Raw genomic sequence first — 22,730 nt, 5'->3', positions numbered from 1 at the left:
GCCATAAGCGAGGTCATCGGCTAGAGTCAACCCAAGCTCTGGAACAGACCACTCAAATCGACCTAGAGCGGACACGAGTGCATGTGAGATTTTCATCATCGAAAAGCTGAAATTTGAAACCAGATTTGGTCTCTAGGCCTTCTAATTGACCATTAAAGACTGGTAAGTTAGCAGATTGAAATTATCTTTTGGAAAAACCATTGGTCACCCACGGGAAGGTGTAAAAGTTAACTACGGCCTAGTGTAAAATTTGAGCATCCATACACAAATCTGGTAGCAGTAAGACCATACACAAGGACTCTTGATTTTGCAACAACAGTCGAAAGTTTTGGAGAACTTTAACACAAGATTTTTGCTAGCAAATCACTGCAACTTGTGCATAATTCTCTTGTGCTAGCTTAAGTTTAGTTCAGCTAAAAGCGAACTTGAAAGTCACTTCCGAGCCCACGGAACAAGTGTGGCCGTCAAAGGCACATCAAGAATTTTTGCATTCATTGTTAAAAAGTTTGCCAGCTAAATAGAATTCTGCAGATTGTGTGCTAACGTGAACACAGGTTAGCTCGACTCAAGAATCACTACAAATGGAGCAGTCGTTGCAGTATAGTGGTAAGTTGCATAACTTATCACAGTGCTTCCAATAGATCGAGGCCTGCTAAAAAGCTCTAGGCAAAGCAAGCAGCCAAACAAGTCAGTATCAGCCTTGGCAAGCAAGGGGGCTAAGAAGTTCAAGCAGTGCAAGCAAAGCCCAGTTCAGAAAACTCAGAGATTAAGGCATCCACAAAAGCTGAAGGACCTCAACCGAAAAAGACCGACACAAGGGTGCTAATAAATTTTATTAGCATTGAGGCAAGCAATTAGAGCTATCACTTAACAGGTACAACAAAGGAGTCAAGACGAAAGCAATGGCGTCTCAAAGGAATCAGACCAGCCGAGACGAAGCTTTAAGTACATCCACAGATATTACAAGAGAGCAAATTTGGATCTATCTGATTGGCCACTACAAAGGACTTCCATGCTATGAGGATGTCAATCGGAATTTGTACATCAAGACAAAGAAAGATACAGAGGAAACTCCGACATCTCAATATGTGGAAGTTGAAACAGCGAAGAATGTACTACACCCACATCCAGATTTCATGGAAGATTGTCTGGGATCAATTTACATGAGGCACGAAAAATACATCGACAATGAGATAGAAATGTTGTACAAGGATCAACTTACAGAACTCTACGCATATCCTCCAAGTATTTTTCTGTACAATGCACAAGATGGAAAACGGAAAATTGGTACCCTCTATGGAGACGAAGATGGTCGATACTACAGGGCTGTCACAAGTCATGAAGTTCCTATAGAAAACAATCATTATTTTGCAACAGAAGCGTTTCGCTCAAGAGGATAAGACTACATGTCTAAAGGTGGTAATGTATACCATCTTGTCATGGGTTTATCTCTAACTACACACCTGGAAGAATTGACACCTACAGCTGTCACTACACAAATGAGTGACACACCACATGACACACAACAAGGCACAACACAAGACACCACATGGAAAGACACGGCACAAGTCTCGTGCACTGCACCAACACAAGACAAAGCACAAACATACCAAAGTGCACAAACAGGGAATACGCCGGAAGTACCAGCTATGAAGATAGCACAACTTCAAAAAGAACTAGCTCGGTCTCAAGAGCTACTTAACAAAGCACAAGAAGTCATATCATCAGGCATTAAACAGATGCCAACATCAGATATGGAACCCTCTCGGATGGGGGGAGTTCAAACTCAAAAAAGAGACCCTATCTCTTCAAGAGTGGGATTAAGAAGTCGAGTTTTACAAGAAGCAGTGTCCTTTTCAGGAGCCCAAGTGGAATTTCAAGAAGCATTGGAAGATGCCGAGCCGGAGGAGGGACCACCGGAAATTCACAATGCCGAATGTAGAAGGTCGGGCGAGCTATATATGGTTGACTTAGATCAAGAGGATGTGGGATTATACAAATTTTGGAATTTTGAGACTAAGTCTACCACATACTACATATGCTTAGATCCCAAACCTGGAGAATTAAGTAAAATGAAAAAGTTATATTGGTTTGAATCTATGAACCCAACAGGTCAAGATGTCATTGTGGTCGACAAATACGGTAGGCACTATGAAATAGCCGATGTGAAAAATATGGATGAGTTTACCATCTGTGGGCATCGGGTAAGTCACATACTTGGACCCTGTCCAAAAGCACCATCTAGGGAAACGGAAAACAAAGATTCGGTTCGATCTTCACCCTCAATGCAAACCTCGCCAAAATCAACTCGGAAACATAGCCCTAAGGCTATGCAGAAGCCCCACGTCAAAGACCATACGCTGATGGAAGAATTAGCATTACAACTGCTAGAAAGCATGGATAGTGATTTGATCTTGTATGTAAGCAATAATGGAAGCTATTTTCAGTTTCTCAAGGACAAGACGATGGAGGATGAAGAGATGAAGCCAGTGTGGATACACCTAAGTTAGTCGTAATCTACAGGTTCATGCATGCAAAGAAGAGGTCATATCTGTATCTAGAAACCACAGGAAACCATTATCAGCAGTATTATGGAGAGCTGCCTCATCCAAAGGGTGCACATGTTGAGATAGCGACATATTGCAACCAATGTGAAGGGGATCGGGGAGCACCACAGACAGAGAGTGAGAGAGAGAGAAGGAGACACACGACACAGATATGGGTGGGGAGACTCAAAAGAGTGAGCAGCCCCCTATACACTTATGCTATGTATAAGGTATACAAGTCAGTGGACGCCCAGACTCTGGGTTGCCGGGCAAGGCACAGGCGCCTATACCCCAACAACCTCCCACTTAAAGGCGATTGTGCCTTTAAGCAAGAGAACCTAGTCTAAAGACTACAAAAGGCGAGAGAAAACCACTCTCAACCGATGCCCATTGGATGGCTGTGATCGTGTGCATTCGGCTGTCCTCCCGTGTAAGTCCATACACCACCAAACGTACCGCATACGTACTGCAAGTATGTACGCAATACCTGCATATCTCCCTCGTGCACTATGCCATCATCAGTCAACAAACGACTGACAACCCCAACTGCAAATGCTCCCACTGCAGCTGCGATATCTGGTCTCAAGATCAGCATCTCATACATGAGACCACCGAATGCCGATGCAATGCTAGCGGGCCCTGCTAGCTCTACGGAGCATGCATCAACATATATATCCCTGGAAATAGGCATCTCTGACTGACAAGGCGTGTCAGCCACATGCATCTCATGACTGTCCGCAAAAGATGCATCACCCTGTCGTGCAACCTCAGAGCAAACCAGCTGCTCTAGGTGTCTGTTGGAAGACATATCCTGCACAACTATATCCCCATGCTCACTTTCGAGCATAGAAAGGAATGATTGCATAATCGCTGACGTCTCAGTCTCCTCTGCAATCATCCACTGCAAACATGACCACTCAATCTGCTGTGACTCACTAGAGCTCTCATGCTCTAACTCCGTATGCATAGACTCTTGCACAACGTCCTCCTGTCGTGACTCACTAGAGCAAGACCGCTCTACCTGTCTGTCCTGCATAGAAGTATCTCGCACAACTGACTCTCTGCTTTGCTCAATCACTAGCAAAGCATGCATGTCTGACTCTGTCACCTCTCTGTGTGACTGCTCAAGTCGTACCCCAACTGTGTGCACAACGAGGTCACTACTCTGCACTCCATGCAAAGCATCCTGCAACCCACAAGCAAAAGAGACTCGCCTGCTCTCTCGCTGTCTACCTGGCTGCATGATCACAGAGACAACACCGTCTCTCCCATGATCCACATGCAATGGGTAACCTGTACCACTGCTGGCACCTCTCGCAATCACTAGCGAACCCAAATGCAACGCAAAAGATCGCTCAAGCAGCGATACCCGACATCCACTATCCCGTAACTGTCTGACTGAGATCAAATCCCGTCTCAGATCTGGCACATAACGCACATGACGCAGGGTAAATCTCATACCACTGGGCAAGGACAAACATACGTCTCCTGTACCCTCAATGTCATACACAGCACCATCAGCCATGTGCACACAACCAAGTCTCCCACTAGAAAACGTGCTAAACCACTCACGATGCGACGTGACATGGAATGTAGCATATGAATCTAGTAACCAATGTGAAGACAATGTGCAATCCGATATGCAATCCGTAGACATAAGATCGTCTGAAGACAAGCTAGATGTAAATGTGACATCACCGTCACAAGCATACTCAGTAACCACCGTACTGATCTCACTAGCATTTGTCATGCCCAAATCTGCATCACACATCTGTCGTCTCCGTTGTCTCAAACGCCTGAAACATCGACGCCTAATGTGCCCTCTATGTCCACAATGCCAACATGTCAAGTCTCTATGCCGTCGAGACTTGCGTGTGGGACCAATCTCTCCCATGGACATAGAAGTGGGACTAGACTCCCCTGTAGACATGGATGTCGCGTACATAGCATGTAAACTCTGCCATAAAGCATGAGTTGTAGTCTCCCTCGAGACCTGCCAGTCAACAGACTCAACCAGATGCAAACGAATCGTAGACATTGCTAACTCATCAAGATCCTGCCAATCATCATCACGCATAGACTTGGGCTTCGCCGATAAATCACGCAAGGGTTTATCCTGCCCCAAATCTGTCAATGCAACAAGCATATGCTCCTTCCAAGCAACAAAATCTGCACCATCAAACTGTGTCAGACCATAACGCTGGAAGTCAAATGAAAAATCAGCCATAATGCTCGCAAAAGAGCAACCAACAATGAGTAGCAAATGTCAACCAAATCATCCCTAAACTGGCTCGAATCGCATCAACAAAAGTCTGCAAATATGGCTGTAAAATATGGCTGCAAATCAGCCCCAAAACAGCCCCAAAATTCAGCTCTTAAACAGCTGCATAAACAAGTCACAAATGTGTCCCAGATCAGCCTACAACTGAGTCATACATGGACACCTGCAAAGAGGAAACAATGGCTGAAAATTCAGCGCCCAAATAAGCCCTCAAACCTGCCTATAAACTTGTAAACCTGTAGCTAAAACCTGCTGAAAAACCTCAAGCCATTAGTGCTCGAATCCGGCTACCTAGCTCGTAGCCACACAAGCATACATCACAATATTCACTCTTGTGAGTGTGTCAAGATAACTGTACATCTGTCAAACCCGTGAGCTAATCACCAAGCCCACAATGTGCGGTATCGATGCATACACACGCACAAATCTCCCACCTGCAGAGAACACCGCACGCAAATGTTGAGTGCAACCCGCAATCTCTACCTAGATGGCATAAATGATGCGCATAAAACTCCTAGGAAAATTTCACCAGAGTTTCGTCAGTAAAACGGCCACAAAACCAGTAACCAAACCGACTGCACGCTCAAAACCATGAGCAACCAAAGCGCATCAAACCGTACTCCAAATGCATGCACCAAATCTCCACACTTTGCATACATCATTGCAAACACCTGCAAATCTAGTACACAAATATCTGCTCTACCCGTGACTGCCAAAAAACATGCTCGAGGCATACATTGCCGAGCTCAAAATGCAATCACATTAGTCTCCCTGAGCATCAAACCACATAAGGCATACATTGTATCCTCCCACCTGTGAGGAAACTTGCAGCAAATATCACTCTCACATCTGAAAGCAAACCATGTGTGGAATCTTCGACACACACTAAATAACTGCTGCTGCAGAAAATTCAGCATTCAGAATTTTAAAATTTTGATATGACGAGCGCGTCCGGAGCGTGCCAAAACCCCAAGGTAGACTCCTGGATCACATGTATCCGAGTTTGGGTGTGAAGCTATGCCAAAAAACGCTGTTTTCGGCCCAAAAACGCAGCAAAAACTTGCTGCTGTTGCAGAAATTTCAGAGGTCAAAATCAGCTCTGATACCAATTGAAGGGGATCGGGGAGCACCACAAACGGAGAGTGAGAGAGAGAGAGAAGGAGACACACGACACAGATATGGGTGGGGAGACTCAAAAGAGTGAGCAGCCTCCTATACACTTATGCTATGTATAAGGTATACAAGTCAGTGGGCGCCCAGACTCTTGGCGGCCGGGCAAGGCACAGGCGCCTATACCCCAACACAATGTGCCATTGGTCATTTAGTGAAGGACTGCCTAGCAAAGCTCTACATGGAAAAGAAGAGGCAACAAGCCAAAAGCAAAGTTCAGACAATGACAACAATGACAACAAGGGAACGACAACAAGAAATCAAAGAGCAAAGAAGCTAAAAGAAGATGTAGCTGAAGTTTTAGAACCCACAGAAGAAAGGGAAATGACCGACTCCAAAATTGACTACCAAGGACAAGCAATGCAGGATATGAATGAATGTTTTCGAGAAGAGACTCTACAAAAACCCATGGAACAATGGGAACCAAAGGCCACGACGACCATTGCATCAGAAGAAGAGAGTCAACCTCAACATCCTGCTACAAAAGCTTCAAAAGATTTCCAAGAAGAAATGTCACCATTGAATGACCTTCAAGTGCTAGAAGAAGTAAATAGTGACAGAGAGCTTCTAAAATCAAGAATCAAGGCGTCACAGTCAGAAACTAGCAATGAAGACCAACAAGCAGCTCAGGCTATAGACCTTCCCCAAAGCTATAGATCAGAAGATAGTAAGCACTTGGGACATGCTACAACCAGTCAATGACAAAGAAGTTCAACATACAAGTGGATGACAAAGCTTCCGAGGCACAAAAGTCCAAGACAAGTACCAAAAGCAAAGAGGACTTCAGTTACTTGGCAGCCAACAAGAAGATTAAATTCTCGTTGGATGTGCATGAGAAACTGAAATTCAATTTTATAGCAGAGATAGATTGCACTGCCACGACTAATGTCATGTCTTATGGGCTGTGGTTACTTCTAGATGAGCCAGAACAATATGAAATTCAGGTACAGGTATCCCTATTAAATGGAGTTAAGGTCACAAGTTTGGGGATTGCAGAAGCTACCCTTAAACTACGGTCAAAGATAGTTAAAGACAAATTCCTATTAGTGGATTCTTCCAAAATGAGTATACATTTGATTTTGTCCAAGCACTGGGCAAAAACATTGACAGAAGAACCTGAATTTTCAATGATGGTCATCAAGACTAGCTCTCCAGAAAGCCAGCCTACAACTGCTCCAAGATTATCGGCTGTCGACAAAGGCAAAGCCAAAATGAGCCCAAAAATGTCCTACCAATAGAAGCAGCCCCTTAAATCAGAGTCTTCAATCCAACCCACAAAAGTTCAAGACAGAGATTCTATATCAACTGACCACATGCTTCCACATGAAAGGCAGACTCCAAAGAAAATCTTTCAACCGAAATACCCTACACTGCGAGATCACCGCCTCCAAAGGTTTTCAAAGGTCTACATGAAAGCTAAAGAAATAAAAGTCAAGGACCCAATATGGGTAAATGATCCTAGCCAACAATTGACGAAAGGTAAACACATGGGATGGGTAGCCTCCCACTACAGCTTAGCAGAGCAAGGCTATTATGAGGGTCAAAAGAAACTTTGGTTACCAAAACCACAGACCTCGGCTTATGCGGTGGATAAAGTTTTCAAAAAGCGTCCCCAAAAGCCACAAGCTCATATTTATATCGCCAAAGGAGACCAACCAACAAGGCCCGCCAAAGGTACGCAGGAAATTTCAAATCCAGCTGGCCTTCATACCAACATAGGACTTCATCGGTAAAAAATCCCAAAAATGGCACTCTTGTACATCTCAATATGACATCAAAAACATCATGGGAAGTGGCATCTACAATTCTTCAAGCACAAGGTTACTATCAAGGAAATCGGAGACTTTGGCTACCAAAGCTGCCAGGTAAACATTCTTCAATCAGACCACTTCAGCTTGAAAATAATCGCAATTTCACGGAAGGCAAAATCAACGACAATGACACACTCAAGGCAAAGGATATCTGCAAAGACACGCTAATCACACGATGTAGATACAAATGGGTGCCAAAAGAACAACACATACAGAAGAAGATTGAAGTCATCTCTAGCTCTCAAGAAATGTCAAGACATGATAGACAAAGTGTTATAGAGAATGGAGCGAGCCAATCTTCTCAACCAAGTGACCAACAACAACAAAAAGAAATTTTGACAACCAAGGTCACCCAGGTATGGCAAAAGAAACCAATATTGCCAGTATGGTCCTTTACAAATCCTCTCTTCGAGGATGGGAGTTTTGAATTTCAAAACCTATTCTTGGTCGAAAGCTCCCGAGAGTAATTCAAGTCGCCATAAAAATCATGGCATAAGAATCAAGAGTCGGGCAGCTGAGCCACTAAATGAGCAAGTGTCAGACCCAAGCTTCATGTCTTAATATTTTTTGTGGTCTATGAGTCTAGATATTTAGATTATAGCTCAAGCTGAAAGAGTTGAGCATATTGTAAAATTGAGTCGCTCATGCTGGATAGGTGAGCAGAAGAGTCAAAGTCTAACAATTTTATTTGGTGGAGAGGCGGAGTAATCCACAAAACACTCACGTACATGTACACAGTGAGGAGAGTGAAAAAAGCTCGAGCATCAACAACCCTTCTTGTGAGTAACGGCAGCTCTTGAAGTCAAATATATTTTTGCTTCTATAGCTACGTTCACTCCTAGAAGCACCCATTCAATCTCTTCTCGCACAACATATTGTTTCCCATGCATCTATCTGTGCAAGCATATATAATGTCCCATCATTGGACATTTGCATTTGACACAATTTGTGTTCCACCCATGCACTTAAACAACAAAATGACGATGACGAAGCGGTAACAGGTTTAATAAGCATTTGCTCAACAACAACGACTCTGTCTTCAAGCTACTAACACTTATCCAATGTATATCCAGTTAATAATAGTAGCCATATGGCCATAGTACTTTAACTCAACAAAACTCGGTTACATCAAAACATAAGTACATATAGCCTCACATTTAATTGTGCCAAAAGGAATTTTTTTCCCACTGGGTTTTGCCCTTTAGTCCTATCCAGGTATCCAAGACCTTCATTTTGTAATATACGCCACATTTTATTTCTACTATTTTATTTTTTATATAAACACAGAAAAGCAGACCAACTACATGCTCATCAACTAGAAAATCAAAGGGGAGCGGCCCATAAAAAATTCAAAAAGGCTTCAAGTTTATAGGTACACATGCAGGATGACACCCAAAGAACAAACAATACAGAGCTGCCGAGATAAAGACTTGCTGCAACAACAAACCTCGCTCAACCTATTCACGATACAACAACCAATCGGAGGGGAGAGCTATGGGTTCAACTACACTACATGTACAAGAAAAAGGTACCTCTACAACATACAAACCATCTAGTAGAAGCAACTGCAACAACAAAAGCTTCAACCAACACCAAAACATGAAGCACTCGTCAAGGCCACTACAGACATAGGGTCTTGTCGGGGACGACAAGAATTCAGAGGGGTGGAGCGTTGACAGGCCAACCTTTCAACAACACTTCCACAAAGATTCCATGAAGATTCCTCAAAGATTCTCTAAAGATTCCATATGAAGATGCTAATGAAGTGATGAAGATGAAGATGGATGTTGTAATGTGAAGATACAAGCTCATGGACATCATCGAATATCCCGTTATTATCATTTTGAGCCATTACGGCCACTTTTGTAATGTTTACAAGAACTTCATATTTTAAGTCGGCAATTGTATTTTGACCGCAGATGCTTGTTGGATGAGCAAAGCCAGCTCACGGTGTTGTAATTAAGCTCTATAGAATCCTAGGGACAAATCAGGTCATTTTGGATGGACATTAGGTTTTCTAAGGCTTAGTATATAGAACAAAACCTAAAGCGTTGTAAGGGGACTTCTAATAATCTTATCTTCTATGTCGACTGGGAGACTGCGAGAGAGTGAGAGAGTGTGTGTGTGTGCTACAAGAGCTACGGTGGTCGGAATTGCAAACGAAGCCCACGAGGATAGCTACACATTGATGCTTACATCACACGCGTTCGTCTGTGTTTTGGCAGATTCACCCGTGAGCTACTTTTGGAGTTTCGGTGAGTAAACGTTGTCTGTTTTTGCATTTCAGCATATCCACGCGATCAGAGCAAGTAGAGCTACACATTAGGAATTTTAGTTTTTGGAAACGTCGACCTGCAAAAACCAGTCAGACATCTTATGTGATTCTGCACGAGGTGTTTTTGGGTCACGGACCTTAGGGAGAGTGGCCTATTGGTGTTGATAGGATATCCCTCAAGTTTCATAATGTTTTGAGAACGTCTAATGGGATTTTGGCTTGCTGTAGCATCATAGGAGACTCTCACATTCATAGAACCAATGGCATGTAGATTTGATATCTCTGTAGGAAGTAGTCATTAGTCGGTCGAGTAGAGGTTGACACCCTTTGCTTGCTTCCATGCGCCTGCGGGTCGAGCTTCGTCCTTAGATGACAAATCTTGTTAGGTGAGTTCTCGTTGTGCTGACGTCCGTCGCAGCGTATCCGCCAACATACTCTTTCCTTCCTTTTTGAATTTCTTGAGCTTTTGGGACCTTCTCCATGCAGAGTAGGATTTGCGATGTCCTCTCCTCTTATTCTCTAGGAGAATATCCACTTCTTTCGTCGAAAGAGGAGGAAGGTGAAGAAGAAGGAGAAGAGGGTGACCTCTTTCTTGTCTTTTTCTTCCTTTGTTTCCTCTCTTCCCTTTTGGAGTGACGAGGAGAAGGACTATCGTTTCCTCTTGGGAGGAGTTGGTGATTGTCTAGACCGCCGTCTTCTTCTTGGAGCCACATCTTCAGAGGAACTTAGGGATTCGGTTCTTTATCGTTCTTTGGATTCCTCCTCTCTTATGGAGAGAGTCTTATTTTGGGAGTCTCATCAAGAGGCCTCCTAAGCTCTCTCTCCTCTTCGAGAGGAAGGGAGATCCCATAAGCACAAAGTTGTTGAGTAACTTCGGCTTGCAAAGCACGGCTGCCCATAGCTTGCTACAACCTAGTAACAAGGTAATTAGCAAACATGGGGGCATCATCATTAGCACCTTCATGTGCAAAATCAAGGTTATCAATGCTCGTTGTATTCTCTTGGTTATTGTCAGCCATGCTAATTGAACTTATGTATATATTACTTTGTGCTTTGGTACCCTCAAAAACCTTAGTCGCTACTCTTCTTTACCTTTGAAAATTAGTTCTCAAGCAGCCACACCCGTGGTTTAGAGTCTGTTGATTGTAAAGACTAGTGGAGAGGGTCTGACATTGCTCGGTTGATTATGGTTCCTAATGAGCTTGCTCATAGCTCAATAATGGTTAAGCCAAAGGTAAGCCCCGAGAGACTCCATTATTAAGACTATAGTTCCCAACGGTGTACCTCCAACTAAGTTCTTCTCAACTAAGATAAGAGATCCTTGTCCCATCTACCCTATTGCAATGAGCAGGTCCAACCTTTCATGGACAACTTAAGGACCTCTCTTCTTAAGCAAGAAAAGAGAAACCAATAGCTCTGATACCAATGTAATGGAAATGGCCTATGAACTTTGAGAATAGTGGAATTAAGAGAATTAGAGTGAGCATTTTTATGAGACCACTTTGAGAACATAGAGGGCGAACGTAATTAGCAGTAGCAACATAACCATTATACGTAAAATTAACTTAGCATGAACAATACATTAGAGAACATGACAACAATTGAGGACCGGATTTATGTGGAGCCGGTCCCCCCTCCAATAGACTTTTGTATTATAGATTCTCCCATCAAGAGAGACATACCATCTCTCATTTGGACCCTTTAACCTTGGCCCCGTGTTGAGATAGATCCATAAGCACATTTCTATATCCTAGCCCTTGTTCCTGTTTATTCTCCCACATTAAATGATCAGTTTAATATGAGAAAATCATTTGCGTTGCTTAGATATTAGATGGCAGTCGTTCCACAACAGGATGTGCCATGGGTATGTCTAGTATTTCACACCTTGCATTGCGACGCGACTCTCACATGTACCATTTGCACCACAACGCAATGGGCCATGGGTATGTTGAACATCTCACACCTCATCACGTTGTGGCGCGACTGCCACGTGTACCAATCACACCACAATGCGTTGGCAAGTGAGATTGTTGAACATCTCATAGCTCGTCGCGTTCTAGCGTGACCACCTATCGCAACACAATGGGAGGAGCCCTGTGTACCTTTTTTGGTCAAGCTCTCCTCGCTTTGTACCGCAACCTTGCAACACACACATGTAAAAATACATGTATGTGTGTGCACGTACAGACCCACAATGTACTACCACATGTCATCCATGCATTTGGACGGGAACTTCCTAATGCACCACAACCTGCATTTATGAGCATTATCATGACAACAACCATCCTTTCAATGTCACAATTATGTGTGTGTGCGCTCTATACAACATGTCTCGCTCACTCTTGTCAAGCACTTTTTGCTATTCCGTGTCAATTCTCTCTCTTAGCCCCCACAATCCTGTTTGACCTACCTCGGCACTCATTTGAGGTGTTTTCTTTCCACTCTCCCTATGTCCCATGTTGTTAGCCGTTCCTCTATGGCTTGTACAAAGCAGAATGCGAGGAAGGTTTACCATGGTGAAGGATCCTCTAGCAACGCTCAGTCTGATTGCTGTCAAGCATCAATGTCACATGTGCCAATAAAAACTCTACCTCATCTATACATGACCATGAGAAGCAAGAGATATGAGCAGAATCAAACTGTGCTATTGGAGCTCAAAAAGCTACAAAAACATATTTCCTTGGATATACCAAAGCTACCTTTTCAGAGAGTTGTCAGTGAAATCTACGACCAAAACAACCTTAATTTCAAAAGACCTCGCACTACAAAAATGGGTTGCCTCCATGAATTGAAGGAGGATTTTTTTGTCGAGCTAATTTAGGAGAGTTAAGTTATGACTGCTCAACATGGGATTTGAACTCCCTTTGGCTCATCGAGTTTAGGTATGGCAAAACATTGCTGCCTATGGGTATATGGGTATATCCGACAAAAAGATTGACAATATTTTGAGAATCCCAACAGTAGGAAAGGTCAAGGTGGTTGACATTTCTATAGATATCCATCAAAATAACACCCGTCTAAATACATAATGATAATTTCAAAGACAAGTGGAAGCATGGGAACTGGACGTTCAAGCAGAGGAGGAAGCGCGTAACGTTGAGCGCCATGAGCAACGATTGGCAACGACGCAACACGAAGCTAATGTGGGCACCCTAGAGTGTCTTTACCCACAATTTGATGTTGCTATTGTGGTATGGGGATGCATCCTCTATTTCAATTTTGGGTCCCGTGAGATCAACATTTTGGGGGACCTTAGCAGGGAGCTGACGGACTCAATTATTAACTGTTTTTTGTGGATAGTGATTTTCCCCCCATCTTGTGTTGGTTGCAAGTTTGTTGTGTGTTTTGCATGATAGAATATATATTTGCTCGCAGTTTGTGGTTTTGAACCTTGCATGGAATGTCAAGGGTGAGGTTGCTATTCTTGACTCCTAGCCTTTTGTAATTCTATCATCCAAAAATACATCACTGATAGAGGTAGTTGATTGTTTCAAACCATCAACATGGAGACAGTGAAGAATTTTTTACTAGATTACAATGAAGAGTAAGAGTTGTCATTAATAACAATCTACCTTCTATGTGTATGTTGGAAACATGCATCTCAATTGACCTTACTTGTTAAAACAACTCCCACTGGAGATTGGTTTCTTTGGCCGTGGAGCGAAAGTGTTGCTACCTTTCAAACTTCGCGCATGGTTTCCATGGGAATGTTCGAAGGTCAGCGGAGTCCTTTCTTGAAAGTCACAAACTATTTGTGAAACTTTTATGACACTTAATTCCAATTGTTTAAGATCTATTCAAAAGTTGATAACTGCTCTAGAGGCACTGGCCCAGGAGGAGATATGGGAAGAGATGACCAGTTTTGAGTTTCAAGATCCCCAAACAACAAGATGGATTCCTATGGGGCTGGAGGGTGTTAATGAATGTAGAGCTCCTACTGGAGCGTATGTATGGGGAGGAGCGCAAAAGCATAGACACCTACTTTTTGTTCATCAATATCTATGACTTATAACCACTTAAACTAACTTATGGGGTTGAATGATTTTGCAGGCTAGAAAACTAGAAGATTATACAGATGTGCATGTTGATTTGTTCAAGACCACATTGGTTGAGAACATGATCAACCTTGTAACAACGCGCTCAGAAGCAGTGCACGATGTGTTCATGCCGCCCCAAGGCCCACTCCACGAACTCAACCTAGAAGATACCCCGCAGCTCCTCCAACAACGTAGCAGCCTCCCCCCATCACCATTTCCCTAGATACCTCTCCTAGGCCCTTGCCCCCTCATTACCCTCCACCCATGTCTGATGCCCCTACCTCTTCTACACACCAACGAACACCACCCCCACAACAACCACCCCCCCCCACCTCACCCTCTATCTTTCATGCCCCTGCGTCACCTATTGTTGGAAATCATTAAAACACTCACTGAAATGTACTCATTTGTACTTATTGAATGAAAAATTGGGTGCAAATTGTCGTATGTATCGATCATTGTATAATGTTTACAAAAGTGCTCTGTACAACTTGTTAAGAAAATGACATTCATCTGTCGTATCGGGTTTAGGGTAAAGTGCTTTGTTACAGCGATCTGTGATACTTATCTTTGTATCAAGATATGCAACACACAATATCCAGTCTACTATCTACAATCTGTGGACATACTACCATAGTTTCATTTATCTCGGGTACCTACATAACATCAAGTGTAATGGAATTGGCCTATTTAGTTTGAGAGTAGCGGAAATTAATGAGAGTACTTTTGAGAAATGACTTCGTGAGCATAGCGGGTGAACATAATTGAATATAGCAACATAATCATAGCAATTAGTTAACTTGGCATGAACAATAATTTTGCAAGAGAGAGAATTTAGAGAACATGACAACAGTTGAGGACCGGATTTATGTGGAGCCGGTCCCCCCTCCCATAGGCATTTGTATTATGATTTCTCCCATTAAGAGAGACTTGTTACAATACAATCTTTGTGTTCCTTGTGACCTAGGTGATGCAATGAAGATGGAAAGCTTCATGCATCACAAACATAACATAAACTTGAAGAAAGCTTTAACTATCCCAAGCCTTAGTCCCAAGACCTCAAACACCTTCGAAGGTGGAGAGAGCTAGCAGGGAATGAGGGTAGGGAAGAGGAAGAAGAAACATTTCGTAGGAGAAAGAATTAGTTCCTCACTTATCATAACTCTTGTTGCTAGCATACATAATAGCATAGTAATGAAGAAGAAGGAGATGGCAAGCTTAAGCATTGAAGCATGGCTCTTGGTTGGATTTGCACTCCATATCCAAGAGTGTTGGTGTAGGCTCTCAACCTCTACTTACTTGGAGAAGGAGAGGGAGCTCTTGCACTTTGCATAGCACCTTAGTCATCAAGCATGACAAGCAGGACAAGCACCTGAAGCTGGGTCGGGTTCCCGCGCCTCAAGGTCAGCCCTAGCTTACCTAAGGTCAAAGGACTTTTACACACATTACTGGAGGTCTTCAATGAAGCTAACCCTAAGGTCTTATGCTCCGTTGGTTAGCCTTGCTCTTTGATAGACCATCTCTCATTTGGGCCCCTTTACCATTTGCCCCATGTTGAGATAGATCTATAAGCACATGTCTATATCTTAACCCTTGTTCCCATTTATTCTCCCACATTAAGTGATCAGTTTAATATGAGAGAATCATTTGGGTTGGTTAGATATTAGATATTAGATTTTATGACATTACCTCTCTCTTGAAATCATAGTCGTCCTCGACTATGAGGTAGAAGAGATAAAGCCTTAGTCATTAGTCAATTTTACTTAGCGGGTAGAGGATCCCTTTTTACCCTACGACATATTTCCAAGATGGATGACTAATCCATTTGGTGCTTGGGAGACATTGCTACCGCAAGCATGTATGCTCTTTAGTCCATTTCATTCTCCCAAAGTAGAGTGACAAATTCTACTTGGTGTTTGAGAGACGTCATCATCACAAACATGATTCTAAGCATGCATAATAGTTAAATTTGTGCACAATTAAAAAGAGGACTAGTCTTATAAGACAAAAAAATGAGTCATTTAAAAGAAATTTGTACATTTGCTTACTCTAATGTAGCATTGTAAGCATTGACAAGGTTCATGCTATCCTTAAGCTGTATTCCTTGCATCCATCTAGCATCTTCAAAAGGATAATTTTTGAACTTAATAAGATACCGTCGGATAATCTTACCATGTCGTAGTACCTTGTCTTCATGCCGAAGGACACCTTCGGGTTGTAGCACCTCTTCTTGGTCTTCAACTTCGGGAGGGTCTTCAATAATTGGTTCGGTTGGTGGCTCTCCTTTGTAGGGCTTAAGTAGGCTTACATGAAAGGCATTGTGTATGAGTCAATGGTTGGGAAACTTGAGTTGATAAGCCGTCTCATTGATGGGCTTCAAGATTTGGAAAGGACCATAGTATCTTTTTGCTAGTTTAGCATAATACTTTTGATGGCCCGTAGGATTTTTGCGCGTCGTTTGCCTTAATCGAGCCTTAGGAAACTTGAGTAAGACCCAATCATTTTCTTTGAACATTAAGGCTCTTCTATGCTTATCAGCAGCAGCTTTTTGCCTTTGTTGAGAGATGGATATAGCCTCCTTAATCTTTTGAAAAGATTCTTGTAGGTCACGGCTATACTCATCAGCAGCGAAGATCTTCCCATGTACTTTGAGTAGCAAGGGACTTTTAGGTCTTCCCTCAATGATCTCAAAAGGTGCTTTTCCCGTAGAAGTATGTACAGTATTATTGTAGGCATACTCTACAAGAGGTAAGTACTTTTCCCATTGTGAGCGTTGATCTACTTCGGTAACATAAGTCTTTAGTAGATCGAGTATCGTAAGATTGGCTATCTCACCTTGGCCATCCGTTTGTGGGTGATAGGCCGAAGAGAAATTCAATCTTGTTCCTAGATTTTCAAAGAGACCTTTCCAAAAATTACTGGTCATTGTAGGATCTCTATCTGACACGATGTATGTGGGTAATCCATGGTGCTTGAAAATCTGAGATATGAAGAGAGTTGCCATTTGATGTGCCTTAATAGTCTTTTTGACAGGAATAAAATGTGCTTGCTTGCTAAACCTGTCAACTAATGTCCATATTCCTATATTCCCATGGATAGACTTGGGTAATCCAAAGATGAAATCCATGGATATACTCTCCCATGGTGAATTTGGGATAGGCAATGGCTGTAGTAATCCAGGTTGCTTCCCTCTATCATACTTGGTCTTTTGGCATACTACACATTTTGAAACATACTCTTGTATGTCCACTTTCATGGTAGGCCAATAGAAGTACGTCTCTACTCCTCGGAGAGTAGGTTGAATACCTCTATGCCCCGCATATGGAGGAGCATGGGATTCATACATAACTTTCTCACAAAGGGAATGGGTAAAACATAGCCTATTGCCGTGGAGAAGATAACCATACTGCAAGGTGAATGGTTCCTCTTTCTTCCCCAAAGCAAGGGCTGACATTATGTCTCTAAAGTCAGGGTCAGTAGCATACTCATCTATCATAGAAGATAGATCATTGTGAGTAGCTATAGACACCGCATTAACTTTGGGTCGTCGTGAAAGTGCATCGGCCACTTGATTGTGCTTACCAACTATGTGAGCAATATGGAAATTAAATTGCGAAAGAAAATTTGCCCACCTCATTTGTTTGTCGCAAAGCTTGGTTTGCGTCATGAAATACTTGAGACTTTGGTGGTCGGTTCGTAGGATAAATGGAGTCCTCAATAGGTAGTGCTTCCATGTGTCTAGGGCATGTAGAACAGCTAAAATCTCTTTCTCATAAATGCCCAAGACTCGTTCATCAATATTGAGCCTTCGGCTCTCATATGCTATGGCATGCCCTTCTTGAAGCAAAACTGCTCCAAGGCAATCACCACAAGCATCACATTGGACCTCAAATGGCTTTGAGAGATCTGGAAGCACGAGGACTGGTTGGGAAGTAAGCTTCTCTTTGAGATTTTCAAAAGCATTTTGCTCCTTAGCAGTCCATACAAACTTAACGTTCTTCTTAGTTAAGTCGTGTAGTGGTCCTGCTACTTGAGAGAATTTTGCTATGAAGCATCTATAGTATGCGCACATACCAACAAAGCTTCTTAGCTCATGTAGATTTCTTGGGTTAGGCCATGCTTTTATTACCTCTAACTTTGATGGATCCATTCGGATACCATCTTTAGAGATAATATGACCTAGGTATTGAATCTCTTGAAGGAAGAATTCGCTTTTCTTTTGGTTGAGAAAAAGCTTGTTCTCCCTCAATGCTTGAAAAATTACTTGGAGATGTTGCTTATGTTCCTCCAAAGACTTGGAGTAGATGATGATATCATCAAAGAACACTCCAGTGAATTTGCGGTATGGTCTAAAAATTTTCTCTATCAAACGATTGAATGTAGCTGGTGCATTGGTCAAGCCAAAAGGCATGACTAGATATTCATAAAGACCAAACGTTGTGCGAAACGCGGTCTTTAAGATATCTTCATCCACTATCCTTATTTGATGATAGCCACTCTTAAGGTCAATCCTACTGAAGTAGGTAGAGCCTTGTAGCTTATCAAACAGATCTTCTACCCGAGGTACGGAAAATCTGTTTTTGATAGTGATATGGTTTAGTGCTTGATAGTCCACACACATACGGTATGTACCATCTTTCTTTTGTACTAGAAGGATTGGAGAACAAAAGGGAGAGGAACTAGGCCTCACCATCCCTTTGTCTACCAGCTCTTGTACTTGCCTCATGATCTCCTCTTGTTGAGCTTGTGAGACTCGATAAGGAGGCTAGTTAGGTGGTGAGCTTCCAGGAAGGAGCTCAATGCGATGGTCATCATCCCCTCGTTTTGGAGGTAAGTCCATAGGGATATCATCAATGAACACATCTTGGAATCCTTTTAGAAAATTAGACAAGTCTAACTCTTCTTGATTCCTACTATTTACATTTGATGAAACATTAGTATCTTTTAGAGACTCTTTGACAAAAATCATGTACGCAGAAACTGAGCTCTTCATTGACTTATCAAAAGCAAGAGGATTTACAAGTGGAATAGTGTGACCACGCTCACTAGCATCTATATTCATGTTCTTTCCCCTGTAGGTGAAGTAGATTTTTCTTTTAGGGAACTTCATGTTGGCAGCCATGCGATCAAACCATGGTGCCTCTAGGATAACATCCTCATGTTGGAGAGGAGAGATGAAGAAGTCTTCTTTGTCGACATAGCTTTGGACATGAATGTTGAGATGTCGAGCTCTACACCTTGAGCTGGCATCCACTACGGGTCTTGGCTGCTTACGGCATTTACTCACTGGCGCGTTAGGTGACCGACACGGAGGATCTCTGTCAGTGATTCTACAGCTGGACTACACTTATAGTGCCAGCCTAGTACGCTTCTAGCGAGTTCACACTCAGTGACCGCATGTACATATGTGCTACTTTTCAGCTTTAGCACTTAGTCATTTTGTACTCTCTTTTCTGTAAAGAAGAAGAAGAAGCTTTCCATCTCTGTGTGCTTTGTGCTTGTCTTGTGTAGCTCTCTTGCATCCTCATTCTTTACATGGTATCAGAGCCTGGTGCAGGCAAGAGAGGCTAAGAGAGCAAGAGCATCACAATCCCTTCGTTCGCAATCCAAAGTGCAGTATACAGAGATTTACTATACAAGTACAGTGGTTGTATGTACGCTTGATTGTGGACACTCGTTGAGTGTAGAAAGCGTTACAGGAACCACGATAGCAGGTTCAGCAGATTTGCAGGTTTTTGCAGATTGCAGCTATTTTTTCTTAGTGCTTCAAGATGTCTGACGGTTTCAGTCAGATTGTTACTGAGAAGCTTGAGAAAAATAACTACCCTGCATGGAAGTTCAGAATAACAAATTTCTTAAAAGGAAAAGGTTATTGGGACTATGTAGAAGGAGACAATGAAAAGGAACCAGAGATTCCCGAGGCAAATGCTACAGCAGAACAAAGGAAAGCTTTGAGGGACTGGCAACAAGGCCAGAGCAAAGTGATGTATTGGCTGTCTATGAGCATCACAGATGGCATGATGGGCTATCTACAGGATGCTGAAACCCCCGCCATTGCATAGAGAAACTTAGGCAGAGTGTTCGAGGTGAACACCAAGGCCAGGAAGCTTCAACTAAAGTCGGAGCTAAATCAGGTTAAGAGGAACAACCTGTCCATCAATGATTATGCTTTGAAGATCAAGAGTATCATCGAGGCTCTTGGATCTATTAAAGTCTCAGTGGAAGACGATGACATTGTCCGTGCATGCTTGGATGGTCTAGGAGATGAGTATGTACATTTTAGGTCTTCCATGAATACAAGAGACGACATCCCCGTGTTCCAAGATTTGATTTCTATGCTTATTCTTGAGGAGAAGAACCTTGACACATCTTCTTCTCATGGCAGAAATAATTCTGAACAGGCCTTCTATTCTAACTCCAACAGAGGTAGAGGTAGAGGTCGTGGTCGAGGCCCAAGGGGTTGCAGGGGCCAATTTTTGGAAGGTCAATCAAATCAAAACAATACAGGTGGCAGGGGAAACCAGTCTCAAGGCAGGGGGAGTCAAAGAGGTCGTGGTGCAGGATCAAGCAGGCAGCAACATACTCCAGATAGTAGAGAATGTTGGACTTGTGGTGAAAGAGGTCACATGTCACATGACTGTCCAAAGGGAAAAGCAAGTAGAAAGAGAGAACATGGCAACTATGCATCTACTAGCAAAGATGCAGATGACAGCAAAAACGAGCGCATGTTTGTTATGCAACATGTAATGAATACAATGACTGCAGAGAATTCCACCCAAGATGATGTTTGGTATGTGGATTCAGGTGCCTCTAATCACATGACGTCTCGTGGAGAGTGGTTTAGAGATATGCGCAAACCAGATGTGTCAGGCTATGTGCAGACAGGAGATGACACAGCTCACCCCATTGCTCATGTAGGGGACATACCTCTAAATACGAAGAGTGGGAAATCAAAGTACTTAGCAGATGTACTTCATGTCCCAAACATTACAAAGAATCTTGTTTCTGTTGGACAAATGGTTGAGGAGGGTTTGCAGGTTCGCTTCAATCCAAATGGCTGTTATGTAGAAGATTTCCAGAATGGCTGTAAGCTGATCACAGAGGGCAAATGTGTGGGCAGAATGTTTACGCTGAATGTAGACATGCCTGAGGTAAAAGCTGCATTATTTTCACAGGGCACAGGTGTTGTGGCTGATGTTGACATTTGGCACAAACGCATTGGCCATGTCAATGAGCAGAGATTGCGCAGCATGCAATCAAAACAGATTGTAAAAGGTTTGCCCAAATTCAAGGTGGATGGTATGCATAAAGTGTGTGCAGCATGCCAGTTTGGAAAACAGTCAAAGGGCTCATTTCCACATGAGCGCAATGTATGTAAAAAGCCACTTGAGGTGGTGCACACAGATGTTTGGGGTCCAACCGATACTGCAAGTATACATGGTTGCAGGTATTATGTCTCTTTCCATGATGACCATACAAGGAAAGTATGGGTCTACTTCATGCGTAACAAAAGTGAAGTGTTTGGTCACTTTCAAGACTTCAAAGTCATGATTGAGAAGGAGACAGATATGCAAATCAAGACATTGAGGTCAGATGGAGGGGGAGAGTACTTCTCCAATGATTTTTCAGATTTTCTGCGAATGCATGGTATACACAGGCAATTTACATGCAGATATACTCCACAGCAGAATGGGGTCGCAGAAAGGAAAAACAGGCACATTGCAGAGGTTGCACGTGCATTGATGAATGAGAAGAACATGCCTCATCATTTCTGGGCTGAAGCTGTAAATACAGCTGTGTACATTATGAACAGGACACCTACAGCTGCGGTGCATGATGTAACACCTGAGGAAAAGTTTATAGGTACAAAGCCTGATTTGGCACACTTGAAAGTGTTTGGCTGCATAGCTTACGTGCATGTACCAGATGAGTTGCGTAGGAAATTGGATCCTAAAGCAGAGAAATGTATTCTTGTGGGATATTCCCTAGAACAAAAGGGGTACAGGTGCTACAATCCTACTACACGAGAATTACGAGTGAGCAGAGATGTAGTCTTTGATGAGATGAGCAGCTGGTACAGTAATGCACATGGCACTATTGGGGCTGATGTAAAAGATGATGTGGTTGTACAAAATGTGAGGCCACAGTCACAGGTTTTGAGTGGACCACAAGAGTCCTCTTCTCGTGGCTCTGTTGAGAAACCATGGAATGGTAGACTACGTACGCAGGTTACTCCACCAACAGGTACAGGGAATGTATCACGAAAAGGAAAGGAAAAGGTTGATGAACCTCCCTGTATGGTTGATGCATCATCAGGTTTTTCACATGTAGACATGGATTCAGATGGTTCTGAACAAAGTCTTGATGAGGAATTTGGAATTCCGGCTGTCAGGACACCTGGTGTAAGGAAAGTACAAGAAGATGCTAGAGGGCAAAGGAGTGACCCAGGACCGCGCAGATCTAATAGAGTCAGAAATCCAGTTCAGAAATTGACTTATGATGGGTATCTAGCGCATCACCAAGCCTACATGGCTAAGGTGATACAGGATGTGGAGCCCACATGTTTTGAGGATGCAGTTGGAAATGTGCATTGGGATGATGCAATGAATG

The sequence above is a fragment of the Adiantum capillus-veneris genome, chromosome 4 (genome assembly GCF_014529385.1).
Source record: "Adiantum capillus-veneris isolate H3 chromosome 4, ASM1452938v2, whole genome shotgun sequence".
Classification (NCBI taxonomy): domain Eukaryota; kingdom Viridiplantae; phylum Streptophyta; class Polypodiopsida; order Polypodiales; family Pteridaceae; genus Adiantum; species Adiantum capillus-veneris.
The sequence above is the reverse complement of the archived record's forward strand: the minus strand, read 5'-3'. Positions refer to the sequence as shown.